The following is a 14078-nucleotide window of genomic DNA, read 5'->3' as shown; positions in this document are numbered from 1 at the left end:
TACCGAAAAGACACGTTGCGAAATTAGCAGACGATGTGCTAATATTTGTAATATGCAGCGAACTATTGTCAGCGACTCGATGTGTACAGGAGGAAAGAGTGGATATTTGTTCCGAAGGAGAAATAATAAAAGTATTTAACCGGGAAAGGTACATTTCGATTACTCTGGTTTCCAAGTACATCCAGGGGATGTTACTACTACCAATTTAATGGTACTCATTTTATCTACCTCGGAAGGATGATGTATAATTCAAGCCTGCTGGGAATTAAACCTGCAACCCCCAATTCAACACATTCAACTGATGATGCATTAGCCCACTGAGCAATCTCACTAGCCTAAAATAAAGGCTTTATTACGCCAGACATGTTCTGTGAGAGGTGGAGGAAGGCGATCTTCTTAACAGTCTGTGATCTGCGACCTCTGTCCAAACATCCTGGGTTTATCTTCCAGGGGTACCAAAGGAAAGTCCTCAGAATGCACAGCAAGCACGTGGACATACTCACACAATGTTTGAACAGTGCAGGCTATTTCTGGTGGACACAATCCTGTGTATGTCTTTACAAACTCTGTACCATATCTCCCAAGGGTCCCTATTTAGGAGGAACAGTCTCTAATTTGGGCCCAAATCCAGGGCCAGATTAAGAGCCCAGTGGGCCTGGTGCTGACAATTATGATGGGCCTAATTACAGAATCTTATCGACCAAAAACTCCAACATTCCAAAGCATCATGTATCTGATGGAGATGGTGCTGGAGGGAAAGAAAACAGCAGCTATACGAAATCCTATGCTAATCTCTCTAATTAGTTTTCATCTTTCAAGTAAATCCATACCCCCTAACAGCAGTGTCAAGTGAAGCAGGAAGTCAATGGGCGCGGTAAAAGGGTGGGCCACTGACACGAATCACGTAACCTGCCAAAAGGGGCTGACATGCCTTAAAAAGGGGGCATGTCTGCATAAAAAATTGGAAGGCCAGACTGGCATGAATGCATGTCAGGCTGCCTGTCAATCATGCAGCTGGCCAACTAAGGGCATACTATGCAGACAGCACCCTGAGCTTGGCATAAATGCGTCAAATGATGCGCTCGCTCAACACTGTCTAAGGACTGTCCCCTAGCACTCGCTGGTTCATTCTCTCCTAACCTTCTTATTAGAAGGCAGAAGCTCCTGGTATATAGTCTGGGACAGAGAAAAGCTGTATGTAGTGAGTGTAGAAGAAAGGGAACATACCACAGTGTTAGAGAGACCAAACTCAGCATTACCTAAACTATATTCATTGTCAGCCAGTCCACACAAGTTTTGTTCCCATACATCCCTCTTCACTTTCCATACTTAAGCAAGAGTAGTTAGGGTTGCCACCTTTATTGGAAAAACATACCGGCCTTACTAATTTGCATAATTAATTATGTATGGATAACATCACATGATGTAAATCACAAAGAGTGACATAAGAGAAAATGCTGCAAAATCACGAAAAAACTACTTCCAGTTTGATTCTGCTGTACAGATGGATTGCTCCCAGTGTCTCCCTGTCACCCAATGTCTCAATTCTCCCACTGTCTCAGTGCCCCATGTCTCCCAGTGTCCTCTTGTGTCTCCATGTCGCCAAGTGTCTCCAAGTCTCCCTGTGTCCCCCAGTATTCCCATGTCTCTCAGTGTCCTCTAGTGTCTGTGTCCCCATGTTTCACAGGGTCCCCATGTCACTAGGAACACTGAGAGACATGGGGACACTGTGAGGCATGGGGACACTGTGAGGCATGGGGACACTGTGAGGCATGGGGACACTGTGAGGCATGGGGACACAGACACTAGGGACACTGGGAGACATAGGAACACTGGCTGGGACACATGAGGACACTAGGAGACTAGGGGACACTGGGAAGATAGTGGACACTAGGAGACTAGGGGACACTGAGACACCATGGACACTGACATGGAGACATAGGGACATTTAGACACTTGGGGCACTGGCAGACATGGGGACACAGACACTTGGGGACATGGGGACATTGGGAGACATGGGGACACAGACACTTGGGGACATGGGGACACAGACACTGGTTGGGACACATGGGGAAACTGGGAAACTTGGGGGCCCCTTGAAGACATGGGGACACCGAGACACCAGGGACACATGTGTACTACATAGCTTAACAGCAATAATACTCCCAGTATTGTGTCTGAGTGTATAACAGAGTTCCACAGCAATAATACTTCCAATAATGTGTCTGAGTGTATAACAGAGCTCCACAGCAATAATACTCCCAGTAATATGTCAGTGTATAACAGAGTTCTACAGCAATAATACTCCCAGTAATGTATCTGAGTGTATAACAGAGCTCCACAGTAATAATACTCCCAGTAATGTGTGAGTGTATAACAGAGCTCCACAGCAATAATACTCCCAGTAATGTGTGAGTGTATAACAGAGCTCCACAGCAATAATACTCCCAGTAATGTGTGAGTGTATCACAGAGCTCCACAGCAATAATACTCCCATTACAGTGTCTGAGCGTATAACACAGCCCCACAGCAACTACAATAAATGTGTTTAGAAATCAGTCTGTAAATAAGACTCCTGCCTGAAATAGCAGAATAGCACTTCACTATTACAGCCATGGACTGAATCCTCTCCCATAATAGATCCCTGACAGTATTTGATAAAGAGATGGCAGACAGCGCCAACGTCTTCTTCCATACCTTATTGGATATCTTTCATTCTCATTAAATAGACATGTTCCCCATAAATGAGGTTTAATGTCTCCCAGCCTCCTGCTGTAGACCCGCTACGCTTTGTGTAGACTAGCAGAGCTCAGTGAGTGCTTGTTCTGTTGTGAGGATATTTAGACTGGGTTAAAAGCCTGACTGCCACCTTCCATTAGGTACCAGATGGTTAAATACACCTCTGTGTGCAATGAAGGCCTCATCGCCCCAACCTTTCATCTTCCAGCCATGATGTCATCTTACTTTACACACTCCATAACTCACATGACGTAGGCACCACAATAGCCGGCCGATCATAAACCATATCCGATAATTACAAAGAAAACACTGACTTTTCCCTCATTTCATTTCCTGGATTCAGTTTGACTATCAACAGATGCCCCAGATTAGCAGAACCTTACAAAGTGCTCCAGTACCTCGTGTGACAAGCTCTGAGCTCTATGAAAGCGCCAAAAACCTTTGCTCATACATTTGGTGTTCTCTAAACGTCTTCAAATATTTACTTTTCTGTTTCCTGCAAATCCTTCCCCTGAGCTGAGCGGTTATTCTTAAGGTCCTGATTGTTAGACGGCTTTGCCTTTTAGGGGAGGTTTAAAGGGTTGTAAAGTCACAAGTTGCCCTCTGAAAGGTGTTTATTCCCTCTGGCACCTGATTGCACAGGGTACGAGCGTCTGGCATTAGATCTTACCCTTTGAACAACCTCACCGGGGTCCGAAAGTGCTCCGACTCCCTTGCTTACTTACATAGATGATAATGAAAAGTTATTTTCAAAGCCAAAATCCTTTAAAAGTAAGACTAAATTGAACTTGGTGAGTAGCAGACTGCTGTGTCCCTCCTTAGACTAAGAGCCTCAATCTGTCAAATACTTTATTATTATTATTGCCATTTATATAGCTCCAACAGATTCCGTAGCGCTTTACAATATTAAGAGAGGGGGGATGTAACTATAAATAGGAAAATTACAAAAAAAACCTTACAGGAACGATAGGTTGAAGAGGACCCTGCTCAAACGAGCTTACATTCTATAGGAGGTGGGGAATAAAACTCATTAGGACAGGAAATATCAATCAAATAAGGTGGGAGTGAAGCAGAACTGGAGGAGAGAGTAGAGTGCTGCCCTTTAGGAGAGAGCAAGAGACTGGTATGTGAGGTAGAGGTTACTCTGTGAGGCCATAAGCTTTCCTAAAGAGATGGGTTTTAAGGCACTTCTTAAACGATTGAAGACTACGGAAGAGTCTGATGGCGGTTGGCAGGCTATTCCATATAATGGGAGCCGCCCACGAGAAGTCCTGCAAGCGTGAGTTGGCCATACGGGTGCGAGCAGCGGTCAGCAGGTGGTCACGGGCAGAGTGGAGGGAACGAGATACCTATGGATCTGTGAGGAGATATAAGAGGGGCTATAATTGTTCAGTGCTTTATAGGTATGGGTTAGCACTTTGAATTGACTCCTAGAGGATACAGGGAGCCAATGTAAGGACTGAAAGAGGGGAGAGGTGTGAGAGGACCGACTAGAGAGGAAAATCAGTCTGGCGGCAGCATTCATTACAGACTGCAGTGGGGCAATATATAAATTTCCCGGTTGGACACATTAACTGTCCCCAGCTAGGCTCGTTGATGTCATTTTAGCATGCAAATGGTGTTGTGGTGCAGTGGGCTGGGTGGGAAAGCCTGGAAATATTCCTACCTGGGAAAGGCACATTGACCTGGATCATGGCAAACCGACAGAGCCCTGCATGAAAACTCTCAGATCATCGTTCATAACTCCCTGTGTGTGCGGGTGGGGAAATTAGCAGACATGACTCCTCACCAATAATCACAACACAGATCCTATCACCCCAATCCTGACATCCTCCCTCACTGGGCCCTGTGGCTGCTAGAATCTCCAATATTATACAGGAAGACTTGCTGATCAATGGCAGAAATCGTCCACCACGCCATATTCCTACCTACGTTTACAAATACCAGGTCTGCTGCCCATTAGTTCCGACCACATTTCATCCAAAGTTCTCTTTGCTCACGTCTAACCATTCCTCTGACGTCTTACTCCCCCATCCCTTCCTAATCTCGGTTCAGAGAACCTGACACTTCTCATTTTACAACCTAACATGGGCTGCTGCCAAAAACACAAATCCTCCAGGTCTCCGCTCGCAAATGCAGTAATAACTAATCTTACAATGAATGGACCTGGTTTGTAGATCGCAGTGTTTGATTCAAGGTGAAGAAAGTTTGCCAAGGGATGATCAGTGTGTTTAGAATTTGTTCTCCCAAGTGGCTCGTAAGAACATACCGGTTCTGGTAATCCTGTAAAAAGGACATACCGGTGCTAGTAACCCTGTAATATGGACATACCGGTGCTAGTAACCCTGTAATATGGACATACCGGTGCTAGTAACCCTGTAATATGGACATACCGGTGCTAGTAACCCTGTAATATGGACATACCGGTGCTAGTAACCCTGTAATATGGACGTACCGGTACTAGCAATCCTGTAATATGGACGTACCGATGCTAGTAATCCTGTAAAATGGATGTACCGGTGCTAGTGATCCTGTAATATGACATACCGGTACTAGTAATCCTGTAATATGGACATACTGATACTAGCTACCCTGTAAAATGACATACCAGTGCTTGTAATCCTGTATATGCACATACCGGTGCTAGTAACCGTGTAATATGGACATACCGGTGCTAGTAACCGTGTAATATGGACATACCAGTGCTAGTAACCCTGTAATATGGACATGCCGGTGCTAGCAACCCTGTAATTATTATTATTATTATTATTGCCATTTATATAGCGCCAACAGATTCCGTAGCGCTTTACAATATTTTGAGAGGGGGGGGATGTAACAATAAATAAGACAATTTCAAGAAAACTTACAGGAATAATAGGTTGAAGAGGACCCTGCTCAAATGAGCTTACAGTCTATAGGAGGTGGGGTATTAGAAACATTAGGATAGGAAATATCAAGTAGGAGTGAAGCAGAGCTGGAGGAGAGAGCAAAGCACTATCCCATAGGGACAGGTATGTAAGGGAGAGATTACTCTGGGAGGCCATACGCTTTCCTGAAGAGATGGGATTTAAGGCCCTTCTTAAATGATTGAAGACTAGGGGAGAGTCTGATGGCAGTAGGCAAGTTATTCCATAGGAGAGGAGCCGCCCGTGAGAAGTCCTGCAAGCGTGAGTTGGCCGTACGGGTGCGAGCAGCGGTCAGGAAGTGGTCGCGGGCAGAGCGGAGGGTACGAGGAGGGGCATACCTCTGGATCAGTGAAGAGATATAAGAAGGGCTGGAATTGTTCAGTGCTTTAAATGTAATATGTAATATGACATACTGGTACTAGCAACCCTGTAAAATGACATACCAGTGCTTGTAATCCTGTATATGCACATACCAGTGCTAGTAACCCTGTAATATAACATACCGGTGCTAGTATCCCTGTAATATGGACGTACCGGTGCTAGCAATCCTGTAATATGGATGTACCGATGCTAGTAACCCTGTAATATGGACAAACCGGTGCTAGTAATCCTGTAATATCACTTACCGGTTCTAGTAAACCTGTAATATGGACATACTTGTGCTAGTAATCCTGTTCTATGACATACCGGTGCTAGTAACCCTGTAATGTGGACCTACCGCTGCTAGTAATCCTGTAATATGGACATACCGGTGCTAGTAATCTTGTAAAATGGACGTACCGATGCTAGTAACCCTGTAATATGGACACACCAGTGCTAGTAACCCTGTAATATGACATATCGGTGCTAGCAATTCTGTAATATGCACATACCGGTGCTAGCAATTCTGTAATATGCACATACCGGTGCTATAACCCTGTAATATGGACATACCGGTGCTAGTAACCCTGTAATATGGACATGCCGGTGCTAGTAACTCTGTAATATGACATACCGGTGTTAGTAACCCTGCAATTTGGACATACTGGTGCTAGTAATCCTGTAATATGGACATACCGGTGCTAGTTATCCTGTACTGACATACCGGTGCTAGAAACCCTGTAATACGGCATACCGGTGCTAGCAATTCTATAATAAGCACATACCGGTGCTAGTAACCCTGTAATATGACATACTGTTACTAGTAACTCTGTAATATGACATACCGGTGTTAGTAACCCTGCAATTTGGACATACCGGTACTAGTTATCCTGTACTATGACATACTGGTGCTAGTAGCCCTGTAATATAACAAACCTGTGCTAGTAACCCTGTAATATGGACGTACCGATGCTAGTAACCCTGTAATATGACATACCGGTTCTAGTAAACCTGTAATGTGGACCAACCGCTGCTAGTAATCCTATAATATGACATACCGGTGCTAGTAACCCTGTAATGTGGACCAACCGCTGCTAGTAATCCTATAATATGGACATACCGGTGCTAGTAACCCTGTAATATGACATACCGGTTCTAGTAAAACCGTCATGTGGAAATACCGGTGGTAGTAATCCTATAATATGGACATACCGGTGCTAGTAACCCTGTAATGTGGACCAACCGCTGCTAGTAAACCTGTAATATGGACATACCGGTTCTAGTAACCCTGTAATATAACATACCGGTGCTAGTAACCCTGTAATATGGACGTACCGGTACTAGCAATCCTGTAATATGGACATACCGGTGCTAGTAATCTTGTAAAATGGACGTACCGATGCTAGTAACCCTGTAATATGGACACACCAGTGCTAGTAACCCTGTAATATGACATATCGGTGCTAGCAATTCTGTAATATGCACATACCGGTGCTAGCAATTCTGTAAAATGGACGTACCGGTGCTAGTAACCCTGTAATATGGACATGCCGGTGCTAGTAACTCTGTAATATGACATACCGGTGTTAGAAACCCTGCAATTTGGACATACTGGTGCTAGTAATCCTGTAATATGGACATACCGGTGCTAGTTATCCTGTACTGACATACCGGTGCTAGAAACCCTGTAATACGGCATACCGGTGCTAGCAATTCTATAATAAGCACATACCGGTGCTAGTAACCCTGTAATATGACATACTGTTACTAGTAACTCTGTAATATGACATACCGGTGTTAGTAACCCTGCAATTTGGACATACCGGTACTAGTTATCCTGTACTATGACATACTGGTGCTAGTAGCCCTGTAATATAACAAACCTGTGCTAGTAACCCTGTAATATGGACGTACCGATGCTAGTAACCCTGTAATATGACATACCGGTTCTAGTAAACCTGTAATGTGGACCAACCGCTGCTAGTAATCCTATAATATGACATACCGGTGCTAGTAACCCTGTAATGTGGACCAACCGCTGCTAGTAATCCTATAATATGGACATACCGGTGCTAGTAACCCTGTAATATGACATACCGGTTCTAGTAAAACCGTCATGTGGAAATACCGGTGGTAGTAATCCTATAATATGGACATACCGGTGCTAGTAACCCTGTAATGTGGACCAACCGCTGCTAGTAAACCTGTAATATGGACATACCGGTTCTAGTAACCCTGTAATATAACATACCGGTGCTAGTAACCCTGTAATATGGACGTACCGGTACTAGCAATCCTGTAATATGGACGTACCGGTGCTAGTAATCCTGTAATATGGACATACTGGTACTAGCAACCCTGTAAAATGACATACCAGTGCTTGTAATCCTGTATATGCACATACCAGTGCTAGTAACCCTGTAATATAACATACCGGTGCTAGTAACCCTGTAATATGGACGTACCGGTGCTAGCAATCCTGTAATATGGACGTACCGGTGCTAGCAATCCTGTAATATGGACGTACCGATGCTAGTAACCCTGTAATATGGACGTACCGATGCTAGTAACCCTGTAATATGGACAAACCGGTGCTAGTAATCCTGTAATATCACTTACCGGTTCTAGTAAACCTGTAATATGGACATACTTGTGCTAGTAATCCTGTTCTATGACATACCGGTGCTAGTAACCCTGTAATGTGGACCTACCGCTGCTAGTAATCCTGTAATATGGACGTACCGGTGCTGGTAATCCTGTAATATGGATGTACCAGTGCTGGTAATCCTGTAATATGGATGTACCGGTGCTAGTAACCCTGTAATATGGACATCCTGGTACTAGCAACCCTGTAAAATGACATACCAGTGCTTGTAATCCTGTATATGCACATACCGGTGCTAGTAACCCTGTAATATGGACATACCGGTGCTAGTAACCCTGTAATATGGACATACCGGTGCTAGTAACCCTGTAATATAACATACCGGTGCTAGTAACTCTGTAATATAACATACCGGTGCTAGTAACTCTGTAATATGACATACCGGTGTTAGTAACCCTGCAATTTGGACATACTGGTGCTAGTAATCCTGTAATATGGACATACCGGTACTAGCAATCCTGTAATATGGACATACCGGTGCTAGTAATCCTGTAATATGACATACCGGTTCTAGTACACCTGTAATATGGACATACCGGTGCTAGTAATCTTGTAATATGACATACCTGTGCTAGTAACCCTGTACTATGACATACCGGTGCTAGTAACCCTGTAATGTAGACCTACCGCTGCTAGTAATCCTATAATATGGACATACCAGTGCTAGTTATCCCGTAATATGGACATACTGCTGCTAGTAACCCAGTAATATGGACATACCGGTGCTAGAAACCCTGTAATATGACATACCGGTGCTAGAAACCCTGTAATATGACATACCGGTGCTAGAAACCCTGTAATGTGGACATACCGGTGCTAGCAATCCTGTAATGTGGACATACTGGTGCTAGTTATCCTGTAATATGGACATACCGGTGCTAGTAATAGTGTAATATTACATGCCGGTGCTAGTAACCCTGTAATATTACATGCCGATGCTAGTAACCCTGTAATATTACATGCCGGTGCTAGTAACCCTGCAATATGGATGTACCGGTACTAGCAATCCTGTAATATGGACGTACCCGTGCTAGTAATCCTGTAATATGACATACCGGTACTAGTATTCCTGTAATATGGACATACTGGTACTAGCAACCCTGTAAAATGACATACCAGTGCTTGTAATCCTGTAATATACACATACCGGTGCTAGTAACCCTGTAATATGGACATGCTGGTGCTAGTAACCCTGTAATATGACATAGCGGTGCTAGTTACCCTGTAATATGACATAGCGGTGCTAGTAACCCTGCAATTTGGACATACCGGTGCTAGTAACCCTGTAATATAACATACCGTTGCTGGTTATCCTGTAATATGGACGTACCGGTACTAGCAATCCTGTAATATGGACATACCGGTGCTAGTAATCCTGTAATATGGATGTACCGATGCTAGTAACCCTGTGATATGGACATACCGGTGCTAGTAATCCTGTAATATGACATACCGGTTCTAGTAAACCTGTAATATGGACATACCAGTGCTAGTAATCTTGTAATATGACATACCTGTGCTAGTAACCCTGTACTATGACATACCGGTGCTAGTAACCCTGTAATGTAGACCTACCGCTGCTAGTTATCCCGTAATATGGACATACTGCTGCTAGTAACCCTGTAATATGGACATACCGGTGCTAGTTACCCTGTAATATGACATAGTGGTGCTAGTAACCCAGTAATATGGGCATACCGGTGCTAGAAACCCTGTAATATGACATAGCGGTGCTAGTTACCCTGTAATATGACATACCGGTGCTAATTACCCTGTAATATGACATACCGGTGCTAGTAACCCTGTAATATGGACATGCCGGTGCTAGTAACCCTGTAATATGGACATGCCGGTGCTAGTAACCCTGTAATATGGACATGCCGGTGCTAGTAACCCTGTACTATGGACATGCTGGTGCTAGTTACCCTGTAATATGACATACCGGTGCTAGTTACCCTGTAATATGACATACCGGTGCTAGTTACCCTGTAATATGACATACCGGTGCTAGTTACCCTGTAATATGACATACCGGTGCTAGTTACCCTATAATATGACATACCGGTGCTAGTAATCCTGTAATATGACATACCGGTGCTAGTTACCCTGTAATATGACATACCGGTGCTAGTTACCCTGTAATATGACATACCGGTGCTAGTTACCCTGTAATATGACATACCGGTGCTAGTTACCCTGTAATATGACATACCGGTGCTAGTTACCCTATAATATGACATACCGGTGCTAGTAACCCTGTAATATGACATACCGGTGCTAGTTACCCTGTAATATGACATACCGGTGCTAGTTACCCTGTAATATGACATACCGGTGCTAGTTACCCTATAATATGACATACCGGTGCTAGTAATCCTGTAATATGACATACCGGTGCTAGTTACCCTGTAATATGACATACCGGTGCTAGTTACCCTGTAATATGACATACCGGTGCTAGTTACCCTATAATATGACATACCGGTGCTAGTAATCCTGTAATATGACATACCGGTGCTAGTTACCCTGTAATATGACATACCGGTGCTAGTTACCCTATAATATGACATACCGGTGCTAGTAATCCATGCTGAGGCAGTCTGTGAGATCATCCTGTCAGTATGAAGGAATAGCTATTATGCTGGCTTTATCTCACCATAGGGGAATGGCTTCCAAAACACTGAATAACAGTTTAGGGTGTCATGGAGGAGGGAACACACTTACTATGAGTGAGGCTTAATGTATGGGAGTGAATGAGGGTCACTGGCTGAACATGTGGACAGTGTTTACCACACTGAGGGCGGAAGTGGGGGCAGTATTTCGCAAAGCACCGTGGTTTGGGCAGAAGTGGGGCAATATTAGGTGCAGCACTGGGGTCAGGGCGGAAGTGGGGCAATATTAGGTGCAGCACTGTGGTGAGGGCGGAAATGGGGCAATATTAGGTGCAGCACTGTGGTGAGGGCGGAAATGGGGCAATATTAGGTGCAGCACTGTGGTGTGGGCGGAAGTGGGACAGTATTTGGTGAAGCACTGTGGTGTGGGCGGAATTGGGACAGTATTTGGTGCAGCACTGTGGTGTGGGCGGAAGTGGGACAGTATTTGGTGAAGCACTGTGGTGTGGGCGGAAGTATTTCGCGAAGCACCGTGGTATGGGCGGAAGTGGGGCAATATTAGGTGCAGCACTGTGGTGTGGGCGGAAGTGGGACAGTATTTGGCGAAGCACTGTGGTGTGGGCGGAAGTGGGACAGTATTTGGTGAAGCACTGTGGTGTGGGCGGAAGTGGGACATTATTTGGTGAAGCACTGGGGTCAGGGCGGAATTGGGACAGTATTTGGTGAAGCACTGTGGTGAGGGCGGAAGTGGCTGTCTCTGTGATGCCGAGAATCGGTTTGGCTTGTCAGAGACGGGGAGTGTGAGTGTGTGATACTGACTGTAAAATGACATACCAGTGCTTGTAATCCTGTAATATACACATACCGGTGCTAGTAACCCTGTAATATGGACATGCCGGTGCTAGTAACCCTGTAATATGACATAGCGGTGCTAGTAACCCTGCAATTTGGACATACCGGTGCTAGTAACCCTGTAATATAACATACCGTTGCTGGTTATCCTGTAATGTGGACGTACCGGTACTAGCAATTCTGTAATATGGACATACCGGTGCTAGTAATCCTGTAATATGGATGTACCGATGCTAGTAACCCTGTAGTATGGACATACCGGTGCTAGTAATCCTGTAATATGACATACCGGTTCTAGTAATCCTGTAATATGGACATACCAGTGCTAGTAATCTTGTAATATGACATACCTGTGCTAGTAACCCCTGTACTATGACATACCGGTGCTAGTAACCCTGTAATGTAGACCTACCGCTGCTAGTTATCCCGTAATATGGACATACTGCTGCTAGTAACCCTGTAATATGGACATACCGGTGCTAGTTACCCTGTAATATGACATAGTGGTGCTAGTAACCCAGTAATATGGATATACCGGTGCTAGAAACCCTGTAATATGACATAGCGGTGCTAGTTACCCTGTAATATGACATAGCGGTGCTAGTAACCCTGCAATTTGGACATACCGGTGCTAGTAACCCTGTAATATAACATACCGTTGCTGGTTATCCTGTAATATGGACGTACCGGTACTAGCAATCCTGTAATATGGACATACCGGTGCTAGTAATCCTGTAATATGGATGTACCGATGCTAGTAACCCCGTAATATGGACATACCGGTGCTAGTAATCCTGTAATATGACATACCGGTTCTAGTAAACCTGTAATATGGACATACCAGTGCTAGTAATCTTGTAATATGACATACCTGTGCTAGTAACCCTGTAATATGACATAGCGGTGCTAGTTACCCTGTAATATGACATAGCGGTGCTAATTACCCTGTAATATGACATACCGGTGCTAGTAACCCTGTAATATGGACATGCCGGTGCTAGTAACCCTGTAATATGGACATGCCGGTGCTAGTAACCCTGTAATATGGACATGCCGGTGCTAGTAACCCTGTAATATGGACATGCCGGTGCTAGTAACCCTGTAATATGGACATGCCGGTGCTAGTAACCCTGTAATATGGACATGCCGGTGCTAGTAACCCTGTAATATGGACATGCCGGTGCTAGTAACCCTGTACTATGGACATGCTGGTGCTAGTTACCCTGTAATATGACATACCGGTGCTAGTTACCCTGTAATATGACATACCGGTGCTAGTTACCCTGTAATATGACATACCGGTGCTAGTTACCCTATAATATGACATACCGGTGCTAGTAACCCTGTAATGTAGACCTACCGCTGCTAGTTATCCCGTAATATGGACATACTGCTGCTAGTAACCCTGTAATATGGACATACCGGTGCTAGTTACCCTGTAATATGACATAGTGGTGCTAGTAACCCAGTAATATGGACATACCGGTGCTAGAAACCCTGTAATATGACATAGCGGTGCTAGTTACCCTGTAATAGGACATACCGGTGCTAGTAACCCTGTAATATGGACATGCCGGTGCTAGTAACCCTGTAATATGACATAGCGGTGCTAGTTACCCTGTAATATGACATAGCGGTGCTAGTTACCCTGTAATATGACATACCGGTGCTAGTTACCCTATAATATGACATACCGGTGCTAGTAATCCATGCTGAGGCAGTCTGTGAGATCATCCTGTCAGTATGAAGGAATAGCTATTATGCTGGCTTTATCTCACCATAGGGGAATGGCTTCCAAAACACTGAATAACAGTTTAGGGTGTCATGGAGGAGGGAACACACTTACTATGAGTGAGGCTTAATGTATGGGAGTGAATGAGTGTCACTGGCTGAACATGTGGACAGTGTTTACCACACTGAGGGCGGAAGTGGGGGCAGTATTTC

This window comes from Pelobates fuscus, chromosome 6 (assembly GCF_036172605.1).
Source record: "Pelobates fuscus isolate aPelFus1 chromosome 6, aPelFus1.pri, whole genome shotgun sequence".
NCBI classification, from domain to species: domain Eukaryota; kingdom Metazoa; phylum Chordata; class Amphibia; order Anura; family Pelobatidae; genus Pelobates; species Pelobates fuscus.
The sequence above is the reverse complement of the archived record's forward strand: the minus strand, read 5'-3'. Positions refer to the sequence as shown.